This window comes from Rattus norvegicus, chromosome 18 (assembly GCF_036323735.1).
Source record: "Rattus norvegicus strain BN/NHsdMcwi chromosome 18, GRCr8, whole genome shotgun sequence".
In the NCBI taxonomy this organism is placed as follows: Eukaryota; Metazoa; Chordata; class Mammalia; order Rodentia; family Muridae; genus Rattus; species Rattus norvegicus.
This window is the reverse complement of record NC_086036.1, coordinates 72,447,972-72,461,176: the sequence shown is the minus strand read 5'-3', so window position 1 is coordinate 72,461,176 and position 13,205 is coordinate 72,447,972. Positions and strand designations below refer to the sequence as shown.

Sequence of the window (13,205 nt, the reverse complement as noted above, 5' to 3'; positions counted from 1 at the left end):
ATACACTTTCTGGAAGAGTTGTGGACCTTCAAGCCAACCAATTTACATGTTACTCCTGAATGTGAAGGCAGCCTCATGGGAATATCCAGAATGTGTGACACGTTTCTGGCCATTATGGCCCACCCAAGTCGATAATTCAAATTAAATTCCACAATAAAGGTAATAACCTTTAACAGGGTTAAGCATGTGGAGAGGCTAGGCTGAGGCCAAGAGGCTTCAAACTGAGTGAGATCCTTTGACCAAAGTGGAGATTCATGAGTGACAGGAATGGGAAGGAGCTGCCTCTTGCCCTAACACACATATGAATTTTGGCTCATTGCTTGGTGACACTAAAAAGATTCATCGGAAATGAAGTGTACATTAAAGCAAATCAAACCTCGGTCCATAAACATTGCACCTCTGTAGACGGGGAGAAGGTGATGATTAAGCAAGTGGGTAGGAGCCTAGCACTGAGTACTAATTGTGTGCAAGGTCCCATCCTTGGGGACAAGAAGGTCATTGCAAGGAAGGTTTGGGGGACAGTAAAATCGTTCTATGTCAGGAATGGAACAGATACAATTTCATCAGCAGGAAAGACACCAAGGAAGACGTATTTGTACGTTAGACTATTCTAAATAACCTGAGAAGTACTTTCCCAGCGTAGGAAATGGAGAGACGGTAGGATGGATGGAGGCCTCAAATGTTACAGACCTAGCAGAATTCCAGTTCAAGATAGTTAATAGGTAGTGGGCCATAACATTACAGGCGTTATCCACATGGTAGGGGTCGTTCAAACAATTGCCTGCAAAATTTCCGGGATACTGAGAGTGAGTCAAAGAACAAGGGATTGGAGAGAGCTTCTGAAGCCCAGACCCATCAATGCCTGCCCTACCTGCCCTACTGCAGGCGAAGGTATCCTCCTGTAATGCGGAGACCCTGTGTGTGCTGACCACATTTTTCCAACCCTCCTATGCAAGAAGTCGTAGGAACAGGACCGAGGATGGGGCTGAACAGAGACATAGTAGCATGTCGAGTCCCGGGAAACCGGCTCCAGAGACCAGCAGAGTTTATTGCCCCGCCCAAAAGCTTATAGTTTGAGCCAATCCCAAGCCTCTAAATCCTCGTCCAATCATATCCTGCTCACACTGTCACCATGCTTCAATGAAAGCCTGCCTAATGAGGTACTCAGAATGAGTAGGAGAGATTATTACCACCTGTGTGGACTTCCAGGACGATGGAGGAATTGGCCCGGGGCCTCAGTTCCTTTTTGCTCTTTCGCCGCTGCACTGGGAGCCATTTTAGATATAATACTGTGTGTGGCAGATCTGGACTCTTTGAGGAGTTGCAGGAACCTGTGGTACCTCGTTCTCCATCCCAATTTTCCTCCACAAGGTTGACTTCCACATCCTCACAGGTCCCCCTTCTGTTTTTATTTCAAGGCTAAGGACTTCCAAGTGGAGCGCCTTGGTGTGCAACTGTTGAGCCTTGACATTTCAAAGGATGGGAAAGGTCCCATTTATCCCTGACATAAACCTGTTGATAAGTGTCCGTTGGGGTTCCCCTTTGGAGAGTGGTGGAGGCAAAGCATACTGGCCACCCCCTACTCGATGAGCCTCGACCCAATTGGAGAAGTTCCCAGGAACCTCCTGAGCCAGTAGGACGAAGTCCTCTGGGCATACATTTTCTGTTAGACAAACTCCCAGCATGCCCTGGGGCCAGGTTGAGTGACTTAAGAAATGGAAGTACCAGGGTAGAGTTGACAGGGGACTGGTTCTCTCCCATTGTTGGAATGTCACTGTACATGACAGGCAACAGGGAGTCGCAACTAACAGGGAGAAAATAAAATGGAGGGGCTTTCGAATAGCTGCCCACAAGAGTGGCTGGGCACGCACTTGAGAATTAGCCGTTATGATAGCACGCTTCAGTAGAAAAAGGGGTATACGATCCTGTCTCTGGTCGTTTTGGAGACATTCTCTGCACTTAGTTTCCAAAAGCCTTGCATATCCCCCACTGGGGTGCTTGGCTAGAAACTTCCTTGTCATTGTCTTCTACATGGGCCTCCTCCTCTAGGTCGGCCGGCCGTTAGGAGGGTGCTGCTCTGTGAGTGCTGGTCCCTCTGTAAGGCTGTCCTCAGGGGCTCCAGTGGCTGAAGGGCTTCATGGATCTGCCAGGAACTCAAATGGGCTTATCTGCTACTTCTGGAAAAATACAAACAAACCCTCACCCGGTGATTAGCAGGGGGGCTAAACCCTTCCAGGTGTCATCCATAGGTCTCTCCAGTAGACCAAGGGCAAAGGAGTTACTCTTGGCAGCGTGGACCCCCAGTGTTTACATGCTGGGGAGGGATCCTGCTTGTCAAAATTAAAAAATGGGTATTGTCAACCAGGGTGCAGGAAAGCAGGGTGGGCCAGTGATGTGGATTAGGTATTGGGATTACGTACCATGATTTTTGCAGGGTTCTTCCTTGCCAAAGACAGCCTAGAGAGGACAGCAACCGAAGAGGACGCTGAAAATCAAGGAGAAGAGACCCAAGGTCGAAGTCACCTCAGCGTCGGTGACGATTTGGTTACTGACGAAGAAACCCCAAGATCCCTGAATCATAAGATAGCAAAGAGACAAAAGCAGCCAATCCGGCAGCTAAGAGTGTCCTCCCAAGGCTGAGTAAATGTCGGTTTACCATCTCTACCAGTCCGCCTTGGTCACGCCACCAGGAGAAATGAATAAGGGTTTCCTCCAGAAATAAGAAATGAATGGAGACTGAAGCGGAAGCCTTGGGAACTTGATTTTTGCCCATTGTCCAGATACAAAAGGGCTCTATGAGTTACCTATGCAGTATGGGTTGTTTTTTTTGTTTTTTTGTTTTTTGGTTGTTGTTGTTATTGTTGTCATCGTCGTCGTCGTCGTTGTTGTTATATTGCCTAAAGATGTCTCTTTTTGGAAATGACAAATGTGTTATTTTTTAAAGCCTGCTTTTTTTTTCTTTCAGGAGTTTTTAAATCGCTTCATATCTGCTCAAGTTGAGATTCTTAAGAGCTTCATTTTTGGTTTATAATAAAACTTTACGGCTTGAATTTTCTTCCCAAAAAGCATCAACACACTGCAACTGCCTGTTAATAAAGGTCTAAAAACAAAAGAAAACCTCAGACCTGTGGAGGTCTGAGCAAAGAATGGCCTCCACAGGGCCAGATGCATGACTGCTTGATCTGAATGTTTCAGGGGATGGGGTTGGAGTTTTCCAAGCCTCACGCATTCCTAGTGTGTTCTTCGTTTCATGCTCAGGGTCTAAGAGGTGAGCCTCGGCTCTCCGCTCATGCCTCTGTCTTGCCATCGAGGACTCTGAAACTCTAAACGCGTGTACTCTTCATTCCAAAAGCTGCCTTGGTCATGGTGTTTCAGCATAGCAACAGAAGCGTAACTAAGACAAACAGCAAAGTCACATGATGAATAGGGACGGGGTAGGAGAAAGAAGGACAAGTCTACTCTTTGGTTATAGCACACTGAACTCTGTCACACAAGAAAAACAGCACCTTACTTGGATAAACACTTGTTAGGTAGAGTAATTTCAAACTGCCTCATAACTTCGTGACTTAACAGTGAGCGAAACGACAGTCACAGTTACTGGTGATCTGGAGCCTGGGCAGACACCAATCTCTGCCTTCCGTACTCAGCATTAGCTGAGGCAACTTGGAGGCTAGGGAGTCAGAGTTGTCTGAAAGTTGGTTCTTCTGTCCAGGGACTGTTGCTGCTGCTGCTGCTTCTGAGATCTGAGCTAAAGTCTCTATTCGAATTCCCTAATGCGACTCTTCCGTGTGCTTCTGCTTCCTCAAGACGTGCCTTCAGGGCTCAAAGGTCAATGCTGTCATGAGAGGAGCCTTGGGCAGAAGCCTGCATATCTTTCAGGACCTAACTTCAGGTAGCAGGCACTGTAACCTGGTTGCCATCAGTGCTTTGAAGCAGCTACAGAGGTTATCCTAATTGTAAGGTGGGAGCGGACTATGTGGACTCCAACTGTGGGATCAGAAAGACGGTCGTAGCCATTTTTACAGACTACAGTCTGCTGCAGCACACTTACCAGGCTTCTGGGACAGAGCTAATTGATTGTGCAGGAATCGTTTCACTCTCCTGTCTCTGGGCTGTTGTAGAAGACTCGCCATCTAATGGATTGCCCAGCCCCACCTGTGGGTTACTGGCGAAATCTTCTTGAGGTGTGAGATATTTTTTTAAGTCCCAGTTATTTAGTGAATAACTCCTCCTCGATTAGCTGATCTATTTATGTAGAAGATGCTCTGTGATGGATATAAGGTAACTTGTTACATCATGAAGCATTCACGCTCTTACTGGCATATCAATATCACGCGTGTGACAACTGCTAACAATGTGTGATGGTTTGTAACATAATCTGAGAAGGAGAGACACAGGCCAAATGCTGCTGAGGATGGGCAAGCAGTTGGAGTAGCTGGAGGTTGTCAGGGACATTGCCACAGAGTATACAGGAAGGACAAGAAGCTGTTCATGTAAAGGACTCAGGAGGGTTGCAGATAAGAGGCTAGAGGTTAGTGCCTTAGGGAACTTCATCATAGCATTTTCTTTAGCTCATTGATACATAGTAGTCCAAGGAACAGGCAGTGTGGTGGGATAGTCTTGACGGCTTATGAGCTCAAAATGTAAAAATACAACCCTGAATAAACCCTTTTCTCCCCAACTTGCTTCTTGGTCATGATGTTTTGTGCAGGAATAGAAACCCTGACTAAGATACTAACTATATCTTTGTGTCCGTGAGCGGTGTGTCCTTTAAAGAATTAACTTTTCTCTTTGTAAAGGCCTCAGGTGACCTCCTTCATAAAATGAGAAGAGTGGCCAATGACCTCTAAGGTCTTACCGAGTCTCCAATTCCTTCTTTAGGATTTATGAAAGGGATTTGTGTCGAGGTGTTTAAAGAATGCATATATTTAGTTAATTTAGTAACTTGGCTTCATGTGTACAAATTATGGCTACCCCAAGAGAGACAGAGTTCTATTAAAAGCCTGGCATTTATTTTGATCACGCTTTGAAACACTGCAAGAGACCGTGAGGGCTGTACACGGAACCTCTGCTCACTCCTACCCAGACAGATGACAGAGTGATACGCAGAGCGAATTCCCTGGGGCAACATTTCTTCCCAAAGCACAGATATGAGTGAATTATTGCCATTCTTAATTGCCTAATGATTTTTTCCCCTTTCATGTAATCTTTTCAGGGGGGTTGTATTTTTACCATCTTGCAAATTCATATTGGCAGAGTGATATACATTGTCGAATAAAACACAGTGGCCGATCCATCAAAAATTGGGCTGCCACTGCCTTGAGATTTTTTGGAAAGAGATAGAAGGGGAGGAGGAGAGTTGGGGAAATGGAGGGTTGGGAGGTGCAGAGTGAAGATACTCAGTGTCTTAGCACATCCTTATTGGGCCAGCAGAGCTCCTGACTCACCCCTGTGACTGGATGAACACTCAGACCTAACTCCAGACTCTTTTCCTTCCAAGTTGAAGTTTTGACTCTTTGGGGCACTTGCCTTATTAGCCGTTGCTGTCTGGGGAACTCAGAAGGCAATTAGGCCAGGGAGCGAGTCGTTTCGGGGGTTTATAATGGAATGTGGATTCTTTTTTCCCTAACTTAATTGTTTGCATCTGACCAGAAATCATTACCAGTTGATGGCTGCTTGGTGGCATCTGCAAAATCCAGCAGTGGCCCAGCAGAGTTCATCCAGTGTGGCAGGAGGGGGTTCTTGAGAGAGACCTGATAGAAGGGACCCTCATCTCTTTCGATGATAGGGCTACTTATGTGACCTTGGAGGGAGTATTTTGCTATCTTCTAGCCTTCCATGCTCTGTGACGTGAGGTCCAATAGCAGTGACTGGGAAGCTTGACAGGGTAGGGCCTTCTGTTCCCCTTAGGCGTATTAACTTGGCTGGGGATCTTCTCAACCTCTCTCAGGTCAAGGTTCCACCCAAGGCCAATTAAATCCAAATCTATAGGGGTGGCACCTGAGTGCCAGTCATTTTAAAACTTTCCAAAGGCTTCCAAAGTGCACCAAAGGTCGAGAGTCCCCACCAAAGGAAAGAGTCTAAGTCTTGGTTTCCTGGAAACAACTATCCTAAATTTCTTCATTAGCAGGGGTAGGGGAGTGGGAAGAGAAATCAATCAGGAGAATCATGGCTCCCATAAGCTTTTATTCAGACCCGCCAAGTACAGGGCAGAGACCTAGGTGCTGCTTGGGCTGCAGCTGAAAGGAGGTAGTCGTTGGTTCCCGGTGTCGTGCATTGAGGACAACTGGTCTCTCAAATGTTGAAACAGGCAGGGAAGAGAAGACAGAAACATTCCTGGCTGCTGGTGAGAGGAGCCCAAAATTGAAAGGATGGGGAGTACATTACTTTTACATCTCTCTGAATAAACACCTGACAGGACAAGAGTGAAAACGTTTCCTTTGGCTCATGGTTTCTGCCCATCCTGGTGAAGCTGGGGAAGGCTTTTGAGTAGGTGGCAAAGACTCCTCAAATGGCAGCCGAGTGGGAAGCAGGCTAGGACCAGGAGCAAGGGTAGACTTCGAAGGTCTGTTCATACTGATCTATTTCACGCCAGACCTCCAAAAGGCTCCAAAGCTTTAAAAACAGTACCACAAAACAGGAACCAAGTTCAAAACATGAGACTGGCGGGCACCTCCGATTCAAGCCATAAAAGTCAGGGTAGAAAAGGAATTATCCTAGGCCAGTGCTGTCCAGTTAAAAAATTAATAGGAAAACACGTTATTTTAAAGTTTTGTAGTAACTCCATCAAAATAGTGAAAGGAGCAGGGAGCATTTATTTTAATAGTGTTCGGTTCAGCTAGCTATCTCCGAGATCTAATGCCAACATGTAGTCATGATAAAAAGTAACAGGTTACTTTACATCCTTCGTGCCGAGTTTTCAAAGTGAGCATTTTATACCTGCCCCACAGTTTGGATGAGCTAGACTTCAAGTTCACCATTGATAATGGCTAACACATTCTCAGCATCTGGGGCATCTGACATGACAGAGTAGACAGTGTTTGCTCTGAGGAGTTGTGGAAGATAAGAAGTCAATTGTGGCCAAGAGGAGAGTGGGTGGGCAGGTGTTTGTGGCCTGGGCTGGCTGAATAATTTGCTGGTCAAATACAGAACGAAGGTACAGATTCTTACTCAAATAGGATGGCTCAATAAACCAAGCAGAAGTCAGAAACTCAAGAAACTGAGTTCCTCCCTTTATGAAGCTGTGTATGTCAGCCCTGGAACAACCCGCCGACTTGAGTCCTCCACTTTACTTGGAGGCAGAAGTTCCAAGGTGATGCAGAATTATTCTGAGTGCCTTCGAGGAAAACCTGTCTTCAGCTCTAGTGAGTAGACATGAGCGTCTTAGAGTCTCTACAGGTGTGGTGACTTAGCTGTCCATTCAGAACACCCGGAAAGAAGGACCTTTGGTTGGGGTGTTGCCACGACCAGATTTGCCTGAGGACATATCTGTGGGTCACTTCCTTGAGTTCTAACTCAAGGAGGACCCAGTCCTAGGTAGGTAGTACCATCCCTTGCAGGTGGGCCTTGCTGTATAAAAGAGATAGCTTAAAAAAAAAAAACAAAGGCAGCAAACGAATAAATAACATCTGTCCGTGGTCTCTTCTTCAGTTCTCCTCAGGTGACTGTCTTGGCCTTCATGATGAAATCAACCCGGTCTTCCCCAAGCAGTTTCTGGTCACTGATGACAGCAATGAAAAGGCAAAGAAGAATACCAGGCAAGCACATCTCTTGTCTGTGTGTCTAGCATGACCAGCGATGTTCTATCTGAGTGTCCAAGGAAGATCACATCCCTCATGGGAAAGATGGATGGGAAGCACTTGCTTTCCAGATTCTGCCTGTGAGATCTCAGGACCACAAGGTCAGGGCCCCAAGATGCTGAGTGAACCGGCTCTGGAGAGGTCTTGCAAAAGGATCTTCAGGACTAAAAAACAGTGAATAATGAGTAAGTACCTGTCCTTAAGGACCTTTGGGTGGGCAGCCTGTAGCATCCTCATAGGCACAATGAGAACTGGAGATAGGAGAAGGCAGACCAGGAGCTGAGAAGGTGTACAGCCCAGCTTCTCGCCTTGTGACCAGTGACAGCCTGGATCCACTGCTGTTCTTAGATTTGGGGTTGGGACCCATGAACCCACACGGAAGAGCTGAGTGGCTTCCCATGGGAGTGTCTGTTGGCTGTGTGGCTGAGTATGCAAGGTATGGTCTATGACCGCCATACTCTCTGAGCATTGCACTTCAGCAGCTGAAAGACTTGGAGCCCTGGGCCCTGTTTCAGTAAAATATGTACTGTGCAGCAGCCTAGGTCTGGAGGAAACAGAGGCCCCAGAGAGATTCCCTGCTCCACACTGTCTTGATAAAGATGTTATGCCAAAAAGGAAGAGCTGACTTATTTAAGTACGCGTTAGTTCCTTTCTATTGCTGTTCAATAGCCTATGTATGCTGTGACTAGAACAGGAAGTGTGGGTCCAATCTATTGGACCAGAGAAGACATAACACACATGTTTAGGCTCTTACCTGTGTCTCCTAGTTATGCCAGTTTGGTTAAGGTAATCCACGTGTTTATGGGATATTTGAATCACAAGGGTTAAAAACTAGGTTTGCTGATCACGGTGGGAGCCTTGAAAATGGACGGGGACTCGTACTTGGTTCCACATTGCTGAAGAATAGCTGGCCTCTGAATACCTGATGCTACCTGTAACTGAAAATTGACTCTGGCATGCTCTGGGGAAGGAAGAGAATTTGTTTTGGGGGTATCTTAAGCTGCAGTTTCTTCCTTCCTTCCTTCCTTCCTTCCTTCCTTCCTTCCTTCCTTCCTTCCTTCCTTTTAATTGGATATTTTATATATTTACATTTCAAATATTATCCCCTTCCCCCCCTTCCGTGCCCCTCCCCCCACCTCTATGAAGATGATCCTCCTCCCACCCACCCACTCCTACCTCACCGCCTTAACATTCCTCTACACTGGGGAGCGTTGAGCCTTCACAGAACCAAAGGCTTCTCCTCCTATTGATGCCAGACAATGCCATCCCCTACTACATATGGGGCTAGAGCCATGCGTCCCTCGGGTAAGGTGTTAATATGAAGCTTAAGCACACCATTCACAAGAGGAAAAAAAAAACTCAAATGGCCAATAAACAGGTGGACAGATGCCAGTTAAAACTACAAGGATTCTTGGATTCAAGGGATCCCCGATCTATGGAAAACAGATGAGTGTGACTTTGGATGCACAGAACATGGCTGGGTCACCCCAGGAAGGCCTACAATCAGTCAGAGGAAGATCAATTGAGCCCTGGAAAATGCCTCCCTCCCCGCCTCCCCCGTTAAAAAACAGTTGAGAAAACGGGACCTATCTGAACAGCCATGGTGCAGGAAGTTGGGGCAGGAAGAGGAACCACAGGTACCAGACACTAAGAGAGCAAGAGCTTGGTCCAAAGCAACATTTTCTGCTTACAGCAGTAGGTCTCGCTAAGCTCGCCCCCCTGCCTCACCATCGTCCCGAGCTGGCCCTAAAGTAGCTGGCTGTCGGTAAACATGGACCATCACACACCAGGAAAGAGAACAGCCAAGAACCAGATATACAGATATACAGGGAGGCTAGCTTCCACCTTGGTCTTTTCTTTTTCTTTTTCCTCCTAGTTTTAAATAAAAGCTTGTGAAGCTGGATGTGGAGAGGGGATGGGGTGGGAAGCTTGCAGGTGGAGTCCTTCTGGAGGATGGACTATGTCTTCAGCTGAAGGACCCTGGGAGGATGGAAACTTCAATGCAGTTTCTCTTCAAGTTCATATTTTAAGGCTCCAAGTTCTTTAATGATCTTTTAAATGAGGATGGACCCGGTTACATTTCAGGTTAACCCAACTACAGAGGGAAACAGATAAGGAGTTCTCCTTTATGAGCTTTGGTTGTTAGCGCAAACTAGAACTAGGAAGGCACCACGCCATGCTCTGGGGAACACAAAAGAGGTAGAATAAGCATTCTTAAAGCCTACAGGTTAGCCATAAAGCTATGTGCTAACTGCACACAAGACTTAAAACATAAGATGATCAGAGACCATGCTCCAGGCAGCAACATGGTGCCAGAGACATTCCGAGTTCAGGCTGGCATGGGCTGCCAATGCTCTACCAAGCTTGCTTCCTAGAAAAACCCTACCATGGGTAAATAGTGAGGACTTTCAGAAGGAAGGACGGTGATGCCAGGCGTCCAGTATGTTCTGAATGGTGACAAAGGTCTGTATGTGTGACCTTGGGTTGTCCCTATTCAAGAAGGACATGGACCCATTGACCATGGAGGTATACTGTGGGTACTAAATGCTTGGAATGAATGACTTGCACCCACAGTAGACTCATCTATGGCATACACAGCCCTTTTCCCGACTAACTGAACCGTTCTTAGAAATACCTCCTTGCCACTGAGCCAGTCACTCTCATGAGGAGCCTCAGTGGTTGGACTAGACTGGACTTTCAAAAACACTGCTACTATTCAAGTCTGGTGAACCAACAGAAGAGGTGACTCTCATTGGATGCTGATTTGTTACAGTTCCCCCAAATGGGGACACACAGGGAAGCCCGAGAGTCCCCCATAGCTGGTAAAGTATGGATAAAATATGGACAGGAGACTTGGGTGTGGTTTGTGTGAACAGGACGGCATAAAGAAGTGCAGATGAGCTAATTTTAATAACTTCAGTGAATTTGAATAGTGGTGCTGCCCATTGGCGGATAACTGGAACTGGGGAGGAATGTAAGAGATAAAGTTAAAAAATGGCAGGTGTGTGTGTGTGTGTGTGTGTGTGTGTGTGTGTGTGGTGTGTGTGTGTGGTGTGTGTGTGTGGTGTGTGTGTGTGGTGTGTGTGTGTGGTGTGTGTGTGTGGTGTGTGTGTAAGTGACACGTGTCTGCAATACCTGCTCTCAGAAGGCTGAAGGAGAAGGATCACAAGTTCAAGGTCAGCCTGTACTATGAAGATAAACTCTAGCTCAGAGAATCAAGGGTTGAGGCTGTACCTCAAAAGTAAAATACTTGTCTAGCATGCACCCAAAGCCATTGTATACACACACACACACACACACACACACACACACACACACGCACGCACGAATACACACATATGCCTCCACACAGAGGTAGCATGGTGAATACAGTTAGTGGGTACCAGATATAATCGTGGGACCTTCTGTAAGTTATTTGCTCAGGTTCTAGCCTTCTGCCCCAGAGCCAGTGGCTCTGGCTGTGCCCTCCCCACCTCATGGGCGCTTCCCATCTCTAACCTTGCACCCTTGTTCTTGGTTGCAGACAAGAGCTACTATATCAGGCCTGAGACCACTGTCTTTTCAAGGCCTGCTCAGTTAAAGGAGAGCTCCTACTAGTCCCACACCCTTCCTGAACAGCTCTTACAAACCGTACACCTATGCTCAACACCTGCCTTCCTTATTGGAATCTGGCATTGCTAGGCAGAAGGTAGCTGTGCAATCCAAGTCCCAATAAAACCCTCGGGCACTGAGTCTCTAGGGCAGCTCCCTGATAACCAACTGAGTGTCAAAACTCATTCTGTAAGAATCAGGCGTGTTCTGTGTGACTCTGCTAGGTGAGGCTTCTCGGAAGCTTCAGCCTGGCTCTCCATACTCCTTTATGTTTCTAAAACCAACGTAGCTTTTGTATTGATTATTTGGGAATTTTACACAGTGCGTGCCGATCACACCCATTTCCCATCCCTCCCAGGTTTACTTTCCCGCCCTTGTGCCCTTCCCACAAACAATCAAACAAAAGCCCCCACCAATTCAGTTATACTCATTGGAGCATGGTCAAACTCTCTGTGGCCAGCCCTGGGGATAACTGAGTCCTTCACCACCCTGTCAGAAGCCATCCATTGTGAAGAGCTACACTTCAGCATCCCGATCGCATTTTTAAGGGATCTCTCTTCAATGGCTCCCTGTGTAGAGTGTGTCTGTTTTGGAAGTGAGGGTGAGGGGTGTCACAAAATCCTTCAATGTCTTTTATTCTCAACTGTGAGTCTGAAGTCATCGATAGCACTGGTGCTGCCTCCTTCCCTTCCTCGGACTGTATCCTTAGCTGTTGGTGATCCTGGCGGTTAGGGGTGCCTGGCAGCCCGGTCCATCAGGCTGACTTATCTCAATTGATCTGCAAGTTGCTAGGTACAGGCATTGCGTATCTTTGCTTGGTATGACTTTAAGAGAGTCACATGCCTTTTGCCAAGTCTTAGTTTTCTCATCAAAAAAAAAAAAAATGTAGATGTTGACTCTTACACATACGTACTTCATGGCATGTTGGGAGGTTTGAATTAAAGATGGGTAAGCAAGCACCCTCAACTCTAAAAGCAAGCTATCAAGGAAACCAACTGCAAGACAGCTCCACTCCCCCACTCTCCCTTGGATAGGGTAAATATCCGATCTGTTTCTGTTGGATGGATGAAAACTGTCTAAGTCATTTCACTTTCTGCCATACTCTATCCTGTCTCTCTGCTGGAATCGCTGGGTGCTGGCGATGGGAGGCAGGGCAAGGTCCCAAACCAGGGTGCACAGTGTCTCCCAGTCTCCTCTCTGGGTATCTGGGTTCCACCTGTACAGCACTGAGAGAGGAAGTCAAGAACTGGGGGGTCAGAGGTCTATCTTTCCTCTCACAGTGTCAGTGTGCTAGGAGGAGAGGCAGAGCTGGGAACAACTGGAATCCGGTCTGATGGAGAGAGAATACCTTACTCATGAGTTTAGGCGAGGCTCTTTAAAGTGAAGGCCTTTTCCATGATCATCCTTAATAAAACAACTCTCTGGATGACCCTGGCTTGTTCATACCGGTTTATTTGATGGTGGATGTAAATGCATACACTGTATTCGGGGTGAACCAGGGATTAAATACCTTTTCTGCGTAGGAATACTAAGAAAGGGAAGCTCATTGGCTGAAGACTCGGGGCTAGCTAGATACTGCATTAGCAACGAGAAGAACTCCAGGTATTTATGCTACATACCTCAGTGCCCGTGGTTCTCAGTGGGGTGTCATGGTTACGTGTTCCCGAGCAGGTAGAGGCCGGTAGGGAATGGCTCCACTTCCTAACGATTTCTTATGCCTGCCTGGTAACAAGGTCTCACACGCCCTACAAGTCTCTACTCTCTACTGTGGAATTAATGTTTGTGTCCAATCCTAAATTTATATGTTGAAATCTA

The 13,205-nt window shown here is 46.8% G+C and overlaps 2 long non-coding RNA genes across 2 annotated transcripts; both read right to left on the bottom strand.

Moving 5' to 3' along the window:
* Positions 1-1,001: 1,001 nt before the first annotated feature.
* Positions 1,002-3,355, bottom strand: LOC134483056 (uncharacterized). The gene is made up of 2 exons (XR_010059894.1): positions 2,421-3,355; positions 1,002-2,177 (listed from the first exon to the last, which is right to left on the bottom strand). It is a non-coding gene; the product is annotated as an uncharacterized LOC134483056 (long non-coding RNA).
* A 2,811-nt stretch (positions 3,356-6,166) lies between these two features.
* LOC120098218 (uncharacterized) lies at positions 6,167-13,170 on the bottom strand. Its single transcript, XR_005496325.2, has 2 exons — positions 13,010-13,170; positions 6,167-7,963 (listed from the first exon to the last, which is right to left on the bottom strand). It is a non-coding gene; the product is annotated as an uncharacterized LOC120098218 (long non-coding RNA).
* Positions 13,171-13,205: the final 35 nt, after the last annotated feature.